This window comes from Camelus ferus, chromosome 10 (assembly GCF_009834535.1).
Source record: "Camelus ferus isolate YT-003-E chromosome 10, BCGSAC_Cfer_1.0, whole genome shotgun sequence".
In the NCBI taxonomy this organism is placed as follows: Eukaryota; Metazoa; Chordata; class Mammalia; order Artiodactyla; family Camelidae; genus Camelus; species Camelus ferus.
The window spans coordinates 18096263-18117713 of NC_045705.1; the positions used below are offsets into that span (position 1 = coordinate 18096263).

General features: G+C 37.8%; 1 long non-coding RNA gene across 5 annotated transcripts in view; it reads right to left on the reverse strand.

Annotated features, from left to right (window-relative positions):
* Positions 1 to 21451, reverse strand: part of LOC116666334 — a 623984-nt gene that overhangs the window by 565420 nt on the left and 37113 nt on the right. The gene's annotated exons all lie outside the window — the stretch shown is intronic.

Genomic DNA, 21451 nt, shown 5'->3' on the forward strand with positions numbered 1-21451 from the left:
TTCCCTAAATTCCTGCATTCCATCACACAACTGTTAGTGATTTCTCCTTTGATTGTACACAATAAATATGGGAGCATTTGAGAGGTTTGTGGAGTTGGCTCCCAACTCCCTCTCACTCTCTTGACTTTTTCCACAAAGTCTCGAGTAATTCATTCTGTCTCGGTGGGACTTCTGCTGTCCAGAACCCACAGCTGGTGATGAACCCACATTTAAATTTCCTGTCATGTTTTGAAATCATTTTCTGATGTAGTGGAGGAAAAAAGCAAAGAGAGAATCACAGAGTGGATGGGGACACTGGAGAGACTCTAGTTCATTTCTCTTGGATTTCTGAGACGGAAAAACCGAAGCCCAAGGATGTTACGTGACCCACCCAAGATCACAAAGACTGTTTATGGCAGGCAGGCTTCCCAGATTTTAGCCCAGCTCTCCTATGGCTACCAAGTCAACCTCTCTACCACTTTAGCTAAAAAAGATCAAGGTCAAAATGCTAGGAAGCAGCAGCAGTTTTTGCTTGAGGCACCCCCATGCCAAACTGGAGTGCAATCCTTTCTAAAGCAGCAAGAAAAGAAAACTTGTGAGCCCTCCAGGCTCCTGCCAAGAAAAGGCTCTTCTCCACCGGCCACCACTTTAGCTGAAGCTCATACTATCTCTGCCCAGCACTATAGAAAGGGTCTCTCTTAGCTCTGGACAGAATTCATACAGCAACAAGAATTATCCTTCTAAACCACCACTGTGACCATCTAATAATAGGATTCCCTACTGTTTTCAAGAGGATGAAATTCTAATCCTTAGCCGACACATGAGGCCTGTCAATCTGACCCGTGATTACCTCCAACTTCGTATCTACCTCTTCCCCAAGAGGCTGCTGTACCTGGAGACTAGCTGTAAGGGCTAAGGGAGGACTCTGTGCCTTCCACTCCTGACATGGTTTAACCAGAATACCATTCCTTTCATCCCACAAGAGACTTGGCTGACTGTGACCGTAAACGAGTCAGTAAAACAGCAGTACTGAATTATAAGGGATTAAAAAAAAAAAAAAAAGATTCCAGTACATAAAATTAATAAACAATGGATTCATGATAGTGAGGAAAAAGAAAGAGGAATGGAAATGCTTAGGGAGCCTCAATCTATATCTGTAATGTTTATATTATAAAATAAATCTGAGTCTTGAATACGGTACAACATTAATACAAATCTGGGAAAGGGCAATACAGGTGTTTATAATATTCTTGTAGACATGTAAAGAGTTTGCTAGTTGAAACTAACAAGGCATTCTTATGTGCTTTGTACTTTTAATTCTAATTTTGTGTCTATTACAAGAAAGATGAAATGGGCCCTGAACCTAAAGTCACAAAGCTAGTGTGGAAAGCCTCAGTCATTAACATTCATTTAGGAACTGGGGTGATGAATTCAGTGTGCTCACCAAGATTGGTGCCTATTTCTTCCTGGCTGTAAAGCTGGACTACATTTCCTAGCTTTCCTCATAATCAGGTATATCCATGTTCCAGCCAGTGGAATGGGAGCAGAAGTACTATGAAATATTTCCAAACCTGGCCCACAAAATCCTCTCATAAGTGATTTCCATTCTCTTCCTCTATCAGTTGCAAGTCAACACCCATGGTGGTCTTGAAAGCTTTGTGCTGGTGATAGCAAAGCTATCATCAGCCTAGATTCTTGAATGTCTGTAGGGAACTGTGTGCCTCAACATCAACAACCCTTTATAGCAAACTGGGTGGACTTGACTTCTGGGTTAAGTTGCTGACATTTGTGGGTTTACCTGCTAGGAAAAAAATTGCATTATTTTAATTAATACATTAATTGGTACTGGAAGTGGAGGGCTACATTAACAAAAAACTTAGCATATGTGGCACCCGCTCAGTGGTTATGCAACACAATAAAAGTGATAATCAGAGCAAAAATTTCACCTGTGAAAACATGAAGAACAACCACATGCTTACTGAACCTTTAGCTTGGAGGTCAGCAAAATATGACCCAGATGCCAAATCTGGCCCTCTTTTTTAAAATAAAGTTTATTGGAATACAGCCACACCCACTTGTTTACATATTGTCTAAGGTTGTTTCTTCACTACAAGAGCAGGATTCAATAGTTATGACAAGACGGTACAGTCCACAAAGTCTAAAATATTTACAATCTAGGTCTTTATAGAAAAAGTTTGTCAACTCACGCTCTAAGGGAAAGATCTGCAAAGAGTCTGAATGTTAATTGGGTTAGGAATTTACTTTCTAGTTATTAAAGAGATGGCCTGTTTGCAAAGAGACATAAAAGGAAATGGAGAAAGTTCAGGAATTTGGAGCCTTGATGGTATATCAAAGCCTACAGCTTCTAGATCCTAAATAGTAAAAGAGAAGATAAATTTGAGGAACAGTCATTAAGATGCAGCCCTGAGGCAAAGATAGTTTTAGAGTGTGGCCTTCCCACCCAGGTCTTTTATCTCAAATGGTATCATGGTGGAACCATTAAATTGTGAGGAAGCAAAAATATATACATCAAGATTGAAAATCATGTTTAAGAAAAGAATCATGCTTAAGAAAAGATGAGTTTATAGGCACCAGGAACTAAATGAAAATTTTTGAGGAAGCTGACTGCCAGATTAAAGACTAGATTAGTGGGGGTGTGTTTAGCTCAATGGTAGAGCACATGTTTAGCATGCATGAGATCCAGGGTTCAATCCCCAGTATCTCTGTTAAAAAAAAAAATTGGGGAGGGGTAGTGTCTTTGTCTGGTTTTGGTATCACAGTGATGGTGGCTTCACAGAATGAGTTTGGGAGTACTCCTTCTTTTTCAGTCTTCTGGAAGAGTTTGAGAAGGACTAGTATGAGTTCTCTGTATGTTTGGTAGAATTCCCCAGTGAAGCCATCTGGTCCTGGACTTTTGTTTGCAGGGAGGTTTTTTATTGCTAATTCTATTTCATCTCTAGTGATTGGTTTGTTCAAGTGGTCAATTTCTTCTTGATTCAGTCTTGGTAGACTGTATGTTTCCAGAAACTTGTCCATTTCTTCTAGGTTATTTGATTTGTTTCCATAAGTTGTTTTTAAAAAAATGTTTAAGTAATTAAATAAATTAATAACCACAAACAAGAGGCCAGAATAAAATTGTCTGATTCTCTGAACAACTTCTGGGCCCCCAAACTTGACAAGCAGGAAGTAGGTTATGAAATCTGTACAACCCCAAGGATGACAACTGTCCAATACCTACTTCAAATGTGGCTTTGGAGGATAATGGATATGGAAAAAGCTTCTACAGGATGGAGCCAGGAGATATGGAGAACAATGGGCAAGGAAAGAATACTCCTCCAGAAGAATCATCATCTAATTAAGGAACTTCCTCCACTGCTAAGAAGGATTTCATAGAACTTGCCCAGTAGGGTTTGATCATTGCTTAATCCAGTGAGCTGTGTCTCCCAGTCTTTCTTTTTATGAATGGAAGTGCCATTGTGAATAGTGTTATCGGGTGGAAGTGTCCCAACTTCACCACTGGATACTAGATGAAGAGGGACAAAAAAGATAACTTGTCCTTTTAGTTCATGGGTTGCCAGCCATAAGAAGCCATACCTGGAAAATGGAGAATTGGATCTAGAGATAGATGAGATCTTTGGAGAGGAAAGAAAGTGGTTCTACATGAGGGAGATAGATGAAACTACATTTGTTCTCAGACATTTGTACTGTGACAGAGATTATTATGTGTTCACCAAACCCCTTTCTCTATTCTTCCTGGGGACAAATATAATCTACTTTTCCCAGATGCACCTGTAGAAAGGTTTGATGATGTAATTAAATCCCAGCAATGGAAGGTTATCAGAAATGATATGCACTATTTCTAGGTCTGGCTCATAAAACCCTCCCACAGGTGAATCATACTCTGTTCCCCTCTTAGATGGCTGAGTGTTTGTTGATGCTTAAAGCAAGTATGGAAGCCCCATATACAAGACTGCAGACTATCCATCAGCCTGGATCCCTGAATAACCAGAGGACCCACAAAAACCCATGTATCTGCTCCCTCTGAGAGGCCTTAATGTCAGCAAGGATAAACTTCTCTTGTGTTAAGTAACTGAGACTTAAGGGTTTAGGTTATAGCGGGTAATGCTACCTTAACAAACAGGAATCCACAGTGTTCAAGGAACAATACAATGTTTCATACCAAGTCACGTGAAACAAGCACAAAATCAGTTATTTAATATTGCCATATATACCAGAGATCACCAGCTTCTGGTCAAAAAATAAAAACAGACTTGTTTATTAGTACTTTAACTTTGATCCTGATTATGTGTTCCTGTGTGTGTAATTTTCCTAAATGTTGGAACTTCCTTTGTCTTTCAGTCTGAAAGTGGATTCAGGGAATGACATTGAAGAGCCCTACTGACTAGTGAAAGATCCTATGCAATAAGTCAAGCTAGTGCCTCCTGCCTGTTCCCTTGGTAAAGTTCCTTTCCCTGAGGCAGTATGATCAGAGAGCTATTAAATGGGGAATACAGAATTCAGGAAGTTCTCACGACTTCAAGGCCTGTGTGCTTTCTACTATGTTCCACTGTTTCTCCACAGGCTTCACTGCAAAGGTATTTTAGGGGAGTACACATAGAAGTAGCCTTCTTGGCATCGGCTAGAACTTAAAATTCGACCCTCAGTTCACTGATGAGGTTTTAATAAATCCAATAACTCACCTTGCACTAGGATAAAATGTTGCCTTTCAAATGGGATTAATTCAAAGCCTCAACCCACTCTGGAGGAAACAGTGGGTGAGACTGAGGGAGAAGTAATATTGGTTAGACCAAATGTGAAAGATTAGGACCAGGGAGAGTGATGAAGAACAGAGGAGCTAGGAAAAGAACTGGGGTTATGAAGCAATAAGTCTTCAAAGGCTCCCATACGTAGAGTATATTTATTTCCATCTTAATATAATTTTTCAAAATCTAGAGCAAAATGTCTTTACTCCATTAGCATTTCTTTCTCAATCTCCAGTATAGAGGCTGAAAAGATCAGCAAATAACATCAATAATAACAAAACAATCTGAGCCATTTTGAAGTAATATATATATGTAATGATCATATTTAAAGCCTGTATACAGAACATGGTCTGTAGGCCCATGTGAAGACACAGGTATTTAGACAATCAGTTCACATTAAAAGATGGAAATAATAAACAAACATTCAGAACCAACTGAAATAATAGATATTGCATTTAGGAAGTCAGCTGCCCTTAAAAAAGCAGAAAGACCAAGGCCCATCACACAAGAGCTGAGATACAAGCGAGCACTGAAGATGTGGCTACATGATGAGTGTGCAAGGAACTCGGCACTATCGGGTCAAGTTTACCACATTCCTCCAGCCAGAGCTTCTTTGTCGGCAAAGGACAGACCCCATCAAGTTTCTTTGACAGGAAAGGAAGGTTCTATTGTAAGGATGTTCACAGAAATGGAACTAAAACATGAAGACCTAAAGGGATCAAGGCAGACATTCTTGCTCAAGGGCCCCCAAGGCTCATTTCTAGTATGTCTTTCCCTCTGCATAGCAGCTCCAACATCCTCTGGATGGATGTGGTTGTTAATCATGGGCTCATTGCAACACGGCACCCAACATCCAACAGAACTTCTCTTTGAGTCTCTCAGCTTAAATTCCCAAGAGAAAGGACCTGACTGGCTCAAATGTTATCATCTCTGTTTGGGTAGACTCCTCACACAAGGCTATGATGAAGCTTACTGGGTACCCCAATAGCAGGCATCTGAAAACCCTAGAAGCAGGCTGCCTTTGGAAGCAGGATACAACCTTTGTCCCTCCTGTGGTCTCCCATCAGCAAAGAACAGCCTGATGCTATTCTCTTGAGCAAGGGGGAAGTAAAAAGGCAGTTTAATCTAGAAGGGGAAGTTGAACAGAACAGGCACATTGATTGCTGTATTTCAAATAAATATTTTTCTGAAGTCAGACCCAACAATCTTAATGGCATTGAAAAGATCTAAGTAGTTGTTCTGCATTTGAAAAAAAAAAAAAAAGATTCATCCTTTTGAAGATAGGCATATTGATCTGAATTCAGTCTATTTTCTGTACACTGGCCTTAAGCATGAATGTTATAGGCTACTGTCATCAGTACACCAAACAAGCAGGATTTATGGGGTGTAATCCTAAAAGTAACTTTATATTGTACCCCCATCCTTTTGCATTTGCTCAGAGGCAGCTGTCCTTCCTCTGCCACAGCGTGAAAGCTGATCAGGCTACAGAGCATCACTGGCCACTCTCAAGTAATAAAATCTTCATTATTACTTCACTAACACAACAGTAACCCAAAATCTCCAGTTCTGGTTAGTAACAAAAACTTTAAAGGAGTTGATATTAAACTTTTCCTATCCTTGGAGCATGATTCTTAACTCTCTCTCTCCATCTGGGATTTGCATTCCCTACCCACAGGCTGCTGGCCCCTCTGGATTGGAATGTAGAGTCATAGGGAAAACAGGAAGGACAAAAAAGATGATTGCATACTCTTAGGACCCAGCAACCACTTGAAGCTGACTCTTTCCTGAGCAAATGTCTGTGTTCTTCAGAGGTGCCTCTGTTCACACGGATAGAAAATAAGTTCTTGTCTCGCACGTGGAAGAGTTCAAGAGCGAGCCATAGTAAAGTAAAAGTAGATTTATTCAAGGAGATACACACCCCCCAGACAGAGTGCAGGCCATCTTAGAAGGCAAGAGGTGGCCTCGAGATGTGGGGGTGGTTAGTTTTTATGGGCTGGGTAATTAAATATGCTAACAAGTGGGAGGATGATTCCAACATTTTTCAGGAAGGGGCAGGGATTTCTAGGAATTGGGCCTCCACCCACTATTTGGCCTTTTATGGTCAGCCTGGGAATTGTCATGGGGCCTGTGGATGTGTCATTTAGCATGCTAATTTATTACAATGAGCCTATAATGAGGCTCAAGGTCTACTGGAAGTCGAATCTTCTGCCATCCTGAGCCAAGTTGGTTCTAACCAGTTTACGTCCTCTCCTCAATTGCTGTGTCATTCTTTCAATGGTTGTTCCCTGCCCTCTTCCCTTCTGTCTCAGACACACCATCCCACACCACAATTCCCTCAATATGGGTACTACCTCTCCATAGGCAGGCCTTTCCTGATCCCCCTCAGTTCCTTCACCCAACACTATACCTCTAGCCTCTGGCAAAAACCCTCTTAAGCAGGATCCCTTATTAAATAGACATTCTTGAAGTGAGTTTCCCATTCAGATCCCAGAATTCTTGAATCATTGGCCCAGTATTGGAGAGAAAAGTAATTCCTTTCCAGATCCAGCCCTCTACATTGAAGCCAAGGGAAGCTTTGGCCAGCTTCTGAACTTACAACTTTCTCAGGCACAAGTCAGAATCAGTCACTGCATCCACCAACTCTAGGGAATGTGTATCAAGTTCTCTGAATGGTTACATTGAAGCCTCCCATCCTTTAACTTGAAGTGAGGAGAGGGTCCCTCTCTATTTTACCTCCTTAACAACAGGGGATATAGTGGGAATTTCTCCAAAGTATTCTTCATTGTAAATTCTTTTCATTTCTAACTGAAACCTAGCAGGGCCCTGAGGGGCCCTCCCAGGTACAAAAGCCCCTCCATGTTCCCCCATTTCTTGTTTGTGAAAAAAGGCTTTAGTCTGTAGGCCTTCCCTGAGTTCCAAACAGCAGATTCAAGCAGTTGTTAATTAAGGAAGTAAGGGAGTGCAGAAACAAATGAAAAGCAGTCAAGAAACAATAGTTCAACCATAAAAATGTCTTTGTTCCTCCTCAAGGGATATACATGACAATCTGATACACATCTCTGAGTTGTTCTGCAAGAACTAAGACTCCCACTCAGGTGGAGAATGGTAACTACATGATGACACCCCGGACTGGTTGTAACTAGAAGGCTGATGATTGAGATTCCTGGAACACCACTCTGTTACCTCACTACCAACCAGTTAGAAGAAATTCATGCACCCTGCAGTCCTCGTCCCATGTTATGTTACCTTTAAGAGTGATTCCCTGAAAACCAGTGGGGAGTCTGGGTCTTTGGTGCACTAGCTACCTGTTCTCCTTGGTTGGCCCTTCAGTAAGCCTTTGTCTGCTCCAGAATCCAGTGTTTCAGTTTGTTTGGCCTCACTGTGCTTCAGACACGCAGACTTGAGTTTGACAAAAATAACCATCTACATTTTTTTAATTCTTTAATGAGGGTCAGAAGTTCTCCATGAAGTTTTTGGCCATCTGCTCTGATATTCCTAAAGGATGATCTATGTCAGGGTTCATTCTGACATCTAAAATCTATTACATTTTGATGTCTCGAAACCCCAATTTTAAACATCCTGTTTTACTGCCTAATACATTGTGAGAAATCAACTGATTAAAAATGAAAAAGAAACATTGTGCTCATGATTTTTATTTTTGCCCTATGTTTAGTCCAGTGCAGGAAACTTCCCCTCATTGTATACTGACCTGCAAATCATTCTTGTGTAATCTATTCTTGATGATCCCAAAAGAAATGTAGTGGGGAGTGCCGGTACATAACACATGCAGGCAACTAGAATGAAAATGATCTTTAGATAGACACAGGCACTGTGAGATGAGTACATCTCCACTCAAATGCAATTTCACCATCTCCTAAATTACATTTTCCCCACCAGTTCACTTAATATGCACCTGCAGAATGCTGTTTCCCAATTTAATTTTCCTCTGGGCAAAATGTTACATTCTCATCCAGCCTTGAACATGTTTTATGTCCTTTTTATTTTCTTAAATAAAAGTCGGGACAAAGACAAATGGGAAGAACTGCAAGGAAGCACATATGCCAGTAAGTGAAAAAGGAAGAAGGAAACAAAGCAGTTTGGGAAACTGTCTTAGTTCAGGCTGCCATAACAAAATACCCCAGAATGGCTGGGTTAAACAACAGAAATTTATTTTCTCACAGTTCTGGAGGCTAGAAATCCCAAATTGAGGTGCCAGCCAATGTCTCTGCCAGTATAATTCCATCTCTAGTCCTGGTTTTTGCTGAGATGGCTGATTAAATCCATGAGTCACACCCACGATCTCTTTATCAAATGGTTGTTCAGCCACATCCTAGTGTTCTCTTCAGAATAAGCTTTCTCTCTCTTTTCTCTTCTTCTTCTAGTTTTTTTTTGGGGGGGGGCAATATAGATAGGCTAAGAATTTTCCAGATCTCCAAGTTCTGGTTCCTTTTTGCTTATAATTCTTCCTTCAATTCATCTCTCTCCTCTCACCTTTTACTGTAAGTAGTAAGGAGGACCCAAGCTACACCAGCAATACTTTGCTTAGAAATCTCCTCTGCTAAACATTCAATTTCATAGGTTGCAGGTTCTCCCATTGTTGAACTCAAGTCTGTGTGTCTGAAGCACAGTGAGGCCAAACAAACTGAAATACTGGAGTTTGGAGCAGACAAAGGTTTATTGCAGGGCCAAGCAAGGAGAACAGGTAGCTAGTGCTCCAAAGACCCAGACTCCCCACTGGTCTTCAGGGAATCACTCTTAAAGGCAACATAACATGGGATGAGGACTGCAGGGTGCATGAATTTTTTCTAATTGGTTGGTGGTGAGGTAACAGATTCCAGGAATCTCAATCATCAGCCTTCTAGTTACAACCAGTTCGGGGTGTCATCATGTAGTTACCATTCTCCACCTGAGTGGGGGTCTTAGTTCCTGCAGAACAACTCAGAGATGTGTATCAGATTGTCATGTATATCCCTTGAGGAGGAACAAAGACTCTGTTTTATGGCTGCACTATTGTTTCTTGACTGCTTTTCATTTGTTTCGGTACTCCCTCACTTCCCTAATTAGCAACTGCTTGAATCTGCTGTTTGGAACTCAGGGAAGGCCTAGAGACTGAAGCCTTTTTTTCACAAACAAGAAATAGGGGAACATAGAGGGGCTTTCATACCCAAGAGGGCCACAGGGTCCTGCTCCATTTCACTACCTTTCACAAAACACCAGAACACAATTCCACCAAGTTCTTAGCCACAGTATAACAAGGATCACCTCTCCTGTAAACTGTTCCCCATTTCCACCTGAGACCTCACCAAAATGGCCTTTATGTCCACATTTCTACCAACATTCTATCCATGATTGTTTATGTATTCTCTTAAGAAAATAGATCATTTCTTTCCAAGTCTCCTATTTGCTAAGCTCTCACCAGAATCCCTTTTAACATCAATAATTCTACCAACAATCACTTCATGACAATTTTGGCTTCTTCTAGCATGTATCTCTATCTTACACATCACCCAGTTCCAAAGCCACTTCTACATTTTTAAATATTTATTACAACAGTGCCCCACTTCTTGGTACCAAAATCCAGCTTAGTCACTTGGGCTGCCATAGCAAAATACCATAGAGTAGGTAGATGAAACAACAGAAATTTATTTTCTCCTAGTTCTGGAGACTAGACGTCCCAGATCAAGGTGCCAGCCAATTTAGTTCCTGGTGAGAAGATGGCCACCTTCTCGCTGTGTTCTCCTATGGCAGAGAGGGAGAGAAGGGGAGGGGGAGAAGGGGAGAGGGGAAGGGGGAGGCAAGAGAGAAAATGAAAAAGAGAAAAAGAGAGTTCTCTCATGTCTTTTCTTATAAGGGCACTAATCTTATTTGGATCAGTACCCCACCCTTATGACCTAATTAAATTAATTAATGAATTATTAATTATTATTAATTGATTAGCTCCAAAAAGGCACTGTCTCCAAATATAGTTACATTAAGGGTTGGAACTTCAACATATGAATTTGGTGGGGGGACAAAAACATTTAGCCCACAAAAGAAATGGTTATATCATAACATTATTTTACTCCATGTCGTGATAAAACTAGCAGATTCTACAGCTGGAGTGAATAAATGTGAAGGCTACAAGGTGTTAAATTTCTTTTAGTGAAACACAGACCAAATCAGGGCCCTTTATCTTTAACCTTATATAACCTGCTGTGGTAGGCAGAATAATGGCCCCCAAAGATAACCATGCCCTAAACATTGGAGCCTGTGAATATGTTACATAGCAAAAGGGACTTTGTAGATGTGATTAATATAGAGGCACTAAAATGGGGAGATTTTCCTGGATTACCCAGGTTACCTCAATGTAATTACAAGGATTCTTAAAAGTTGAAGAGGAAGAAAGAAGAGGAGAGTCACAGAGAAATGTGACTATGTAAGGTCAGAGTGACACAATGTGAGAAGAACTTGACCTGCCACTGCTGGCTTTGAAGATAGAAGAAGGAGCCAAGAATGAAGGCATGTGGGTGACCTCTAGAAGCTAGAAAACGTAAGACAATAGATTTGCCTCTAAAGCTTCAAAAACAAGAACACAGTCTGGCTGACACCTTGATTTTAGCCCAGTGAGACCTATGTTGGACTTCTACACAACTATAAAACAATAAATTTGTGTTCTTTTAAGCCACCAAGTTTGTGATTATTTGTTATGGCAGCAACAGGAAACTAATACATCTGTCAAAGGCTCTCATCTTCCTTCCCCAAAAGTGGGCCTTAGCCATTCCAGTCAAGATTCATATCTCAACTCTCTGCTTTAAGTGAAATGTGCCCCAAGCTACACCCCGGCATGACTGACTAGGCTCAAGATACACGGGGACCTGAACCAGGAAAGTTTATGGGCTGTCTACACAATTCCATGATAGCTTATAAAGTAAACAGACTGGTGGAGGTAAAGACTAAAATTCAGGATGCTTTCAGGAGATAAGTTAATGTCTGTTTCTGATGCTAAGTCTTCTAGACTCTAAGCACTCCTGAAGGATAGGAACTACTGATTTGTACTTCTGTATTTACAGCCTAGAATTTCAGTGCTTGAATATGGTAGGCACTCAAAAATTACTTAATGAATATTAAATAAAATAACTATCATGGACTCTGATTGAAATTTGATAGATTAAGCCTTAAGATACTTTATGATTTTTCACTCTCAATTTTATTATAAACTTATATTTGTCAGATTTTTTTTTTCTTTTAGTTTACAAGAGCTAGAAACCCAAGCAAATGAAGGACTTCATAACACATGTAATTAACTTAATTATGGGATAGCATGGTACCAGCTTCAGTACTTCTAAATCCAGGACAGTTCTTGCACTAGGGTCTCAGGATCCTCTCCCTTGTTTGAAAAATGGTTCCATTACCAAAATTGAAAATTAAAAATATAGATCACTAAACTAGATAGCCTTGATGATTTCTTTCTGTTCTAATAGCTTATTGTTTCATAAGAGAACATCACTTACTCACCCAGGGAAAACATTAAAATGTGTTTCCACTTACATAAAAGATCTCTCCAAAGACACACCAACAAAACAGGATTGATCATATCCACTCCTAAAGACATTCTTTTCCTCCGCCTAAAGTCAGCAGATACAGAAAACTATTTTTAAGATGGATTATTATAAATTTGAATATACTATGGGTGAAATCTTCTCCCTACTCCTCTCTCCCCTAGGTTTTGGCAACAATGGAAACTGTGATAAATATGATATTTTATCCTTTAATAGCCTATAATGTAACCAGGTACTGAACTAGGCACTACAGATACGATGAATGCATTTTCTGAACCAAAGTTGGTCTGAAATACATCGCTCTTGCCATTGCCTTCAATATCAGTATGATTAGCTACTGTTAGCTCCATAATTAGAGCAGAAGACACTATTCTTGCAATTAGGACAGTTAATTTTGCCAAAGAATTGCAATATTACTTCAGCTATGAGATTCAATTTGTTGGATCGAGTTTACACACTGTGGTGTTGGAATTTTGAGACATGTTGATGGTCTGTGGGACGACATGGCAGAACATTTAAAAGGACTGGCTAGAAAGTCTGGAAAATAAGACCTTATCAAACAAAGAGTTGAAGGGATAGAGGAGAAAGCAGATAAATTATCAGACTTAATTCTGATTTATAAGCAGCTTGTATATAATGTCAAGTAAAATAATACTTAACCAGAGGAAATAACAAACACTAGAAAACAAAATACAATTAACTGCTATGTTGTACAGTACAAATGATGAAAGCTACAGAAGAAGGCAGAAATACATGTTCACTTCAGGTATTACAGATTAATTTCCATTTGAATTCTGAGTGATTTTATACATTTTCTCTTTCCACAGCCATTCATCTGAGCATTCTGGTGAGCTCAGTAACTGGGATTCTTGTTAAGCAAAAACCTGATCGCTAATCTCTTTTTTTCTAAATGATTTTGCATCCTATTCACTTGGAACAGAGTCACCTTCAAAATTACTTTAGCAGATCCAAAATTTAAATCATTTAAAGTAAATATATTTGTGAAAGAAATGTAGTAACTGGAATATATAGCCCCTGATCATAATAAGCAAGTGTTTTATTTTATAAGAGCTGCCCAGGTGGAGTGTGGGAGGAACATTTTGGCCCACTTAAAAAATACATTAAGAAAGGTTTAGAGTTCTCTGGAACATGACAGGCAAACGAACTATTGAAATTGTTATGGGAAAGGTAATTATATGTGACAAGTTATAATTTGTGAGGCAAGGCTAGAAAAGCAAACCAGTGTATCTCACTCAACTCCAGCAGGGATCAAGTCAAGTGAATTCAACGATGTTAAACCAAGCCACATGCTAATCTACTTTTAGTTGAAAACAATGTTCTCAAAAACCAACTTCTTATGCCCTAATTTCAAAATCTTTAGATCTTTCCCTCTATCTTCCTATAGCTGACTTTGACATAAATATTTCATCTACTTTAGAATGTAAATTTAGTTTAACAAGATCCTTTCCCCATATTAACAGTTTACCATTATGATCTTTGCTTACAGGATCTACAGGCAATCTGAAAAATCCTTAGGTTGAAGACACTAGATCCAATATACAGAAATCCTAAAAAAATTCTAGGATGAGCAATATCCCAATGATGGTGACAACATTTTAAGTTTTGCGAAAATAACACAGATGTATCCACTTAATAATAAATAAAAAATAAATAAATAAGTCATTTGGTATGGAAACAACTACAAATGGACATTTAAGCCCATAGTTAGAAATAACCAAAAGTTTAATACTATAAATATTCCCACTTAAAACTGCAAATATTTGCTGAAAAGCTATAATATATAAGAAACTAGACTATGGACTGCAAAAGACACTAAGAAGTACAAGCAGATTTTGAATTTAATAAATTTATAATCTACTAATTTTTTTAAAGTTAATTTATAATATTGTGTTTGTTTCACATGTACTGCAGTGATTCAGTTATATATATATATGCATATTTTTTCAGATTCTTTTCCAAGTTATTACAAGATACTGAATATAGTTCCCTGTGCTATACAGTAAATCCTTGTTGTTTATCAATTTTACATCTAGTATTGTGTGTCTGTTAATCCCACACTTCTACTTTATCCCCCTCCTTTCCCCTTTAGTAATCATAAGTTTGTTTTCTATGTCTGTGAGTCTGTTTCTGTTTTGTAAATAAATTCAATTGTATTATTTTTTTGATTCCACATGTAAGTGATATCATACGTTTGTCTTTCTCTGTATAATCTAATAATTTGACATACAAATATAATGACTTTCGGTCTAGACAAGACAATATTGACTCATTTCTCCCTGCTCCTCCCTGCTGAGCACAACTATGAATCCTGAAATAATACAAAACGCAACCAAAGGAGAATTCTGAAAGGCGGTAGGAAGAGAATGAACTTATGTGGGATTCCAACTGGAAGAACAATGCAGCAGCAGGACATCTTAAATCTTTCCACCCAAGAAAAGAAGGCAACTCATGTTTACCAACAACCTAGGGAGGCTCATTCCTCCTCCATGATTAAATTAGGGTTCCCCTGACAAGATCAGGTAAGCCCAAAACCACTGGGTTGATCAGGAGCCCTGAAAACAAAAAGTGGCCAGGCCCCTCCACCATCCCCTCACACCTCCCTCAAGAATGTGTTAAGAAAGGACCTAACTATATGCTGTTTACAAGAAACTCATTTTAAATTCAACAACATAGGTACTTTGAAAGGAAAAAGATACTAAATGGTGCCATGGAAACATTAATAAAACATATGTTAAGCAGGACTGCCTATGTTAATATGTGATAAAGTAGACTTCAGAGGAAAGAAAATTACTTAGAGACAAAGAAGGGGGTGCCATAATGACAAACCCACAATTACAGCTGAGTACCTCAATATCCTCTTCTCAGCATGTGATAGAACTCCTAGAAAGAGAAGCAGCAAGGATTTAAAAGATCTGAACAACACAATCAACTAATAGGTTCTAATTAACTTACATATAAAACATTCCACCACCATCAGCAGAATACATCTTTTTTTCAAGTGCCCCATGGAACATTCACCAAGATACACTATATCCTGGGCTATAAAACAAACCTCAGCAAATTTAAAAGAACTGAAATCATTCAGTGTGTTTCTCAACATAATAGAATCAAATAAGAAATCAACTACCCAAAAAAAAGACAACAGAAAAATCTCTTAAGATATGGAAATTAAACAGAAAACTTCCAAGTAATTGATGAGTCAAAGAGGAAGTCTCAAGAAAAGTGTAAAATACATTGGACTGAATGAAAATGGAAGTACAATATATCAAAATTTGTGGGATACAACTAAAGCAATGCTGAGAGGGATATTTTTATCACTAAATGCTTACATTTGAAATGGGGATAGTCTCAAATCAATAATCTAAGTTCTTATCTCAAAAAACCACAAAAAAGAGCAAATAATCCCCAAACAAAAGCAAGAAAGGTAATAATAAGTATCGAAGTCAATGGAATTGAAAAATAGGAAAACTGAGAAAAATCAATGAAACAAAAAGGTGGTTCTTTGAAAAAAAATCAGTAAGTTGGTAAATTTCTAGCAAAAAAAAGAAAAAAGGGAAAAGACACAAATAACCAGTATCAGGAATTTAAAAAAGGACATCACTACAGATCTAACAAACATTAAAAAGATAAGGAAATACAACAACCACTTTATGCTCATACATTCAACACATTAAAAGATATTGACCAATTCCTTGAAAGCCACAAACTACCAAAACTTAACCAAGATGAACTATCTATTATAAATAGCTCTATAACCATTAAAAAATTGAATTTGTAACTTAAAAGCTTCCAAAAAAACAAGGCCCAAATGGTTTCAGTGGAGAATTCTCCCAAATATTTAAAGAACTAACACTAATTTTACACAATCTATTCTAGAGAATAAAAGAGGAAGGAACACTTACATACTCATTTTATTAGGCCGTATACCAAACCAAAGATAATTTAAAGTAAAAAGGAAAGATAAGAACAAAAAAAGAAAACTATAGACCAATTATTCTCATCAACTTAGAAGCAAAAATCTTCAGCAAACATTAGTAAATCAATTCCCAACAATGTATAGAAGTATTTATACACCACAACCAAGTAGGACTTACTGCTATGAAAGGCTGGCTCAACACTCAAGTCAATGTAATCCACTGTATCAACAGGCTAAAGAAAAATCATATGACCTTATCAACTGATACAGAAAAAAAAAAATCATTCGACAAATTCTAACAACCATTCATGCTAAAAACAAAACTCAGCAGTTTAGGAATAGTGGAGAATTATATTAATTTGATAAAGAGTCTGTAACAAAAACCTACATTAATGCCATACTTACTGGTAAAATTTGTATCTTTCTTCCTAAAATCAGGAACAAGGCAAGCACGTTCATTCTTACCACTCTCTTTCAACATGGTACTAGAAGTTTTAGCTAGTACAGTAAGAAAAAGAAATAAACAGCATACAAATTGGAAAGAAAGGAATAAAACATTCTGACAGATGACATGACTGTCTACATAGAAAATCTCAAGAAACCTACAAAAAAAACTAAAATTATCAAGGTTGAATGGTACAAGATCAAAACACAAAAACCAAGTGTTTCATTTTTAAACACTAACAATGAACATATGGAATACAAAATTTTAAAACAATACAATTTATAATCACTCAAAAGAAAGTGAAGTTTTTAGGTACAAAAACTTCAGTAAAACATGTACAGGACCTGTATGCAGAAAATTACAAAATGCTTATGAAAGAAATCAAAAAAGATCTAAATAAATGGAGTGACATAATATATTCATGAATTGGAGGATTCAACTTAAAGATATCAATTCTTCACCAAAGTTATCTATATGTTTAATACAATTCCTATCCAAACCTCAGTAAGGTGTTTTTTCCTAATAGACAGAATCAAGCTTATTCTAAAACGTATATTTTAAAAGCACAGGCACTGTAATAGTTAATCTTGACAAAGAATAAACTGAAAGGACTCACTCTACCTGATGTTAAGGCTTACTATATAGCTACAGTATCAAGACAGTGAGGTATTGGCAGAGGGATATACACAGAGATCAACGCAACAAAATAGAAAAACAGAAATAGACCCACACAAATAACAAATACACTCAACCAATCTTTCACAAAGGTGAAAAAGCAATTTAATGGAGGAAGAACAGACTTTTTTTTAAATGCTGCTGGGGCAACTGGACATTCATAGGTGAACACACACACGCACACATACAAAGAGAATCTCCACCTAAAAGTCATACCTTATACAAACCAACTCAAAATGAATCATGCAATTAAATATAAATACTAATATTGTGAACTTTAAAGAAATGGCAAGCCATCACACATTAAGGTGCTTAATTAGGACAATGAACCAAACTGAAAGTAACAATCAAACTTTTATTTACTTAATGTGACAATGTCCAAGGAAATGGAAATATCCCAGATATCCTACAACAGGCAATCGTTAAACAAACTGACATACCGTGAACACTACACAGCAATAAAAGGGAACAAGCTACTAATACATACAACATGAATGAATCTCCAGTAATTACACTAAATGAAAAAAGTTAATCCTCAAAGTTTACATACTGAATGATTCCATTTATACAGTATTTTTGAAATGACAAAATTTTTGAAATGGAGAACACAAGTAGTAAAGGTAATGATGGTAGGAGGAAGTTTGGTTATAAAAGGTCAGTATGAAGGTTTCTTGTTGGAACTGATCGTTACTTTGACTGTGGTGGATACCTGAGCCTATACATTCGCTAAAACTGGAAAGAACTAAATACATACTTATAAATATATGAGTACAAGTGAAACTGGAAAATCTGAAGAAAATAGGTAGGTTGCATCAATGTCAGCATCCTGGTTGTGATATCATACCACAGTTTTTCTAAAAATGTTACTATCAGGGGAAACTGGGTAAAGTGCACATAAGATCTGTCCGTGTTATTTCTTATACCTACATGTGAATCTACAATCGTATTAGTAAAAATTTCCTCCCCAAATACAGTCTTAACTAAAAAGCACATATTTGTTCTCACGGCAAATGTTTGTCATAACCACTCTCAACACACTTTAGAAACAGGCTAGAAATTAAAGGACCTTTCTAGATTATCTATAGATTGCTTTCAGTTTTACCAGTAACTAATATTCCTTTCTTGAAGTCAGTTTGACCATTAGACTAGCTTTGACCAATACAGTGTGTAAGAAAGTGATGTGTCCTTTCTGGGCAGAGGCTTTAAGAGCCAATGCGTGCTTTGCCATCTTCTCTCTTTCCCCTGCCATGGCCACACCAGTGTTTTAGGTAGTGGCTGCCCTATCAGCCTGAGGATGAGGATGACTTGGAAGGAAAGATCCCAGCTGACTCATGATGGTTATCTATAGGAGAAGCAAGATATAAGCTGTGATTGTTTCAAGCCTTGTGATATGGGTGTTCTTTATTACTGCAGCATAACTTAGCCTATCCTGACTGATACATAGTCCAACACTTCTCATATTACAGGTACTAAAGCCAAAAGCCAACAGCTTAGAGCCCAGGCTACCTAGGAAGCTAGAGATAATACTATGACCTAGATAGCAAGAGTCCCAGAATTGTGCCATTCCCAATACAGAGTTTATTAGTGTGCTTCAGGCTATTTGTTCACAAGAATAAAATTGAAATACAAATAAAAGATCTTTATCAAAATTAATAATCAAATTAGTTTACTAATGGATAAACCAAAAATGAAGACAGATTTTTTAAAGTAGATGATGAAATACTGGCATTTCTAACTTTATTATATAGTTCTGAATCAGCAGTTCATCATTCAGAGGGAAAAAAAGCACTTGACTCCAATGAGTCACATTGGAGAAACCCTTGATATTTTGAAAATTCAAATGTCAACAAGCCACATAATATGAGAAATTGGAGGCATTGGCTCCATCCTTTTGAATGTTTCAACAAAATGAAATCAACCCTTGAGGTTTATTAACCTACAAATAGATGTTTGGGGATTCTGTAAAGAGATGCTCCAGTGGTGAGCATGAATATGTGTAGAGTTAAAAGGGAATTTGTGAAGGTAAGCAGCATGTTTTCTTCTAACAAAGTGATTGTCTTACTCAGCATAGGTTTTCGTGAACGTGCCAAGGAGCTCAAAGATTTCCCATAATACATGTAAAAAATTCAAAATTTGATTTAAAAAAAAACCTTAAGAGATAAGCCTATTCCAGAATCATTTAAGAAAACAGCCCTCCATCCTCATTTGCTACATGTCACTCAGGAAGAAAGAATGTACGCAATCCTCTGACTGCACGACAGAACCTCTTAAAAACTGCCAATCACCCAGCCAGTCAGGCATTAAGGCTTTATTGCAAACATTCTACTATGAAACACTGAGCAGTTCATGAAGAGAAAAAGATACAGCTCATATTTTCTTGGGGAAAAAACTTAACCTTGTCCTTGATTAATTATTCTATTTATTTTTTTGTCTCTTGAAACCATGAGTTTTTCCTCTTTTATTTTAATTCTAACAATGATGATCATAGTAGAAAATTCATAAAGTTTAGACAAGAAAAAATGCAAAAAAAAGTTTTCCTATAATCCCACCCCCCAAGTAAAACTAGCATAATTTTGGCAAATTTCCTTTCTCCTTTGCATTTTAAAATATAGTTGAAGTGATATTGGTAATTTTGAATCCTTCCTGTGTTCCAGTCATTGCAATGTCAATAATATGTTCTCATATTATTAAAAACTCACTATTAAGCTCATTTTATTAGATGCACAAAATTCTATTGTAACGTATACTGTTAATTATTTAATCAGTGCCCCAACATAAGACGTTTTGGTCATTTCCTCTCTTCTGTCATCTTAAGGTATCTGAGTTAATTCAACTTTATTCCGTATTCTTTTTTCATTATTACTATGATCTATCCTGAGCTTTGAAAAATTATTTAATATGGTCCTTTCATTTCCAGGTTGCCTTGCTTCCCTCATTAGCTGCTTCTCTCGATTTTCCTAAGACCCAAGGACAATCTTCTCTCCAAAGATACACTTCAGCTTTGGATTCCAGCAAATGCTTTCTGGTGCTCTCACTGATACCTTTCTAGATAAATTGGTAGATAGATATTTAGATAGATAGATAGATAGATAGATAGACAGACAGACAGACAGATGAACAGAGAGACAGAGATATCTAGAAAGAGAGACTATTTCACAGTCATAAAATAAATGCATAGATACTTGCCTAAATTTTTTAAATCCTTCTTTATTTTTGTCCATTTTTAAAGGTAACTATAGTGTGATAAAAATAGAAAAGCAATGGATTGAAATCAGATTCTTAATACAACTCTACTTCTTTCTTACATAAATCACTAAATTACTTGAGCCCTGTTTCATCATTTGTAATATAAGAAATTTAGAGACTACTAAGTTTTCTTCTAACTCTGTCCCTCTCTGTATAGTCTTTTGTGTCTTGGCTTATTTCACTGAGCTTTGATATTCATCCATTCCTTTATATTTCTTAGGAAAGGCAGTCTCATATATACAGTCTTTCAACACCTGCTCAGTCACACAAGAATGGGCCTTGGGCCTGGAAAACTTCCTTACCAAGAGAAAAAGAGCCCACACAGCCTGCGCCAGGCTTATCACCTCGTGTGGGAATATCTTGCCCTGTTTCATGCTGAATGAATGTTCCTTTGTTCTGCTTTAGCATGTGTGCCCATGGCCTTCAGGCATGGCCCCAGCTTTCAGTATGTCAGTGTGGGAGAGACATGGGAGAGGTCAGTGTCCTTTTGCTGCAGCATGAGAGGGGTACACATAGGCCAATTTCCCTGTGTCAGCTGCCAGGGGCACCTGCTAGCCATCAGAGATGGACACACACTACTGGAGCTGATCTTGCTCTGCCTCCTCCCTATGTGAGTAAAAGCACTGTCCCACCCAGGGCTTGACTGTGTTGTGTTTTCCTTGGCAACTCTGATATCAAGACACAGTGGAAAACCGTGTTTGGACTTCTATTCCAGGGAGCTGGCACTGGGATGATCTTTGCTATCCTCCATGCAGTTGGAGTCCTGCTCAGGCACTGATTACTGGTACACAGTGTTCTGCCCACCATATTCCCTTGTATGGATGTATCATAATTTGCTTATTCTTTCACCAACTGATGGACATTTGGA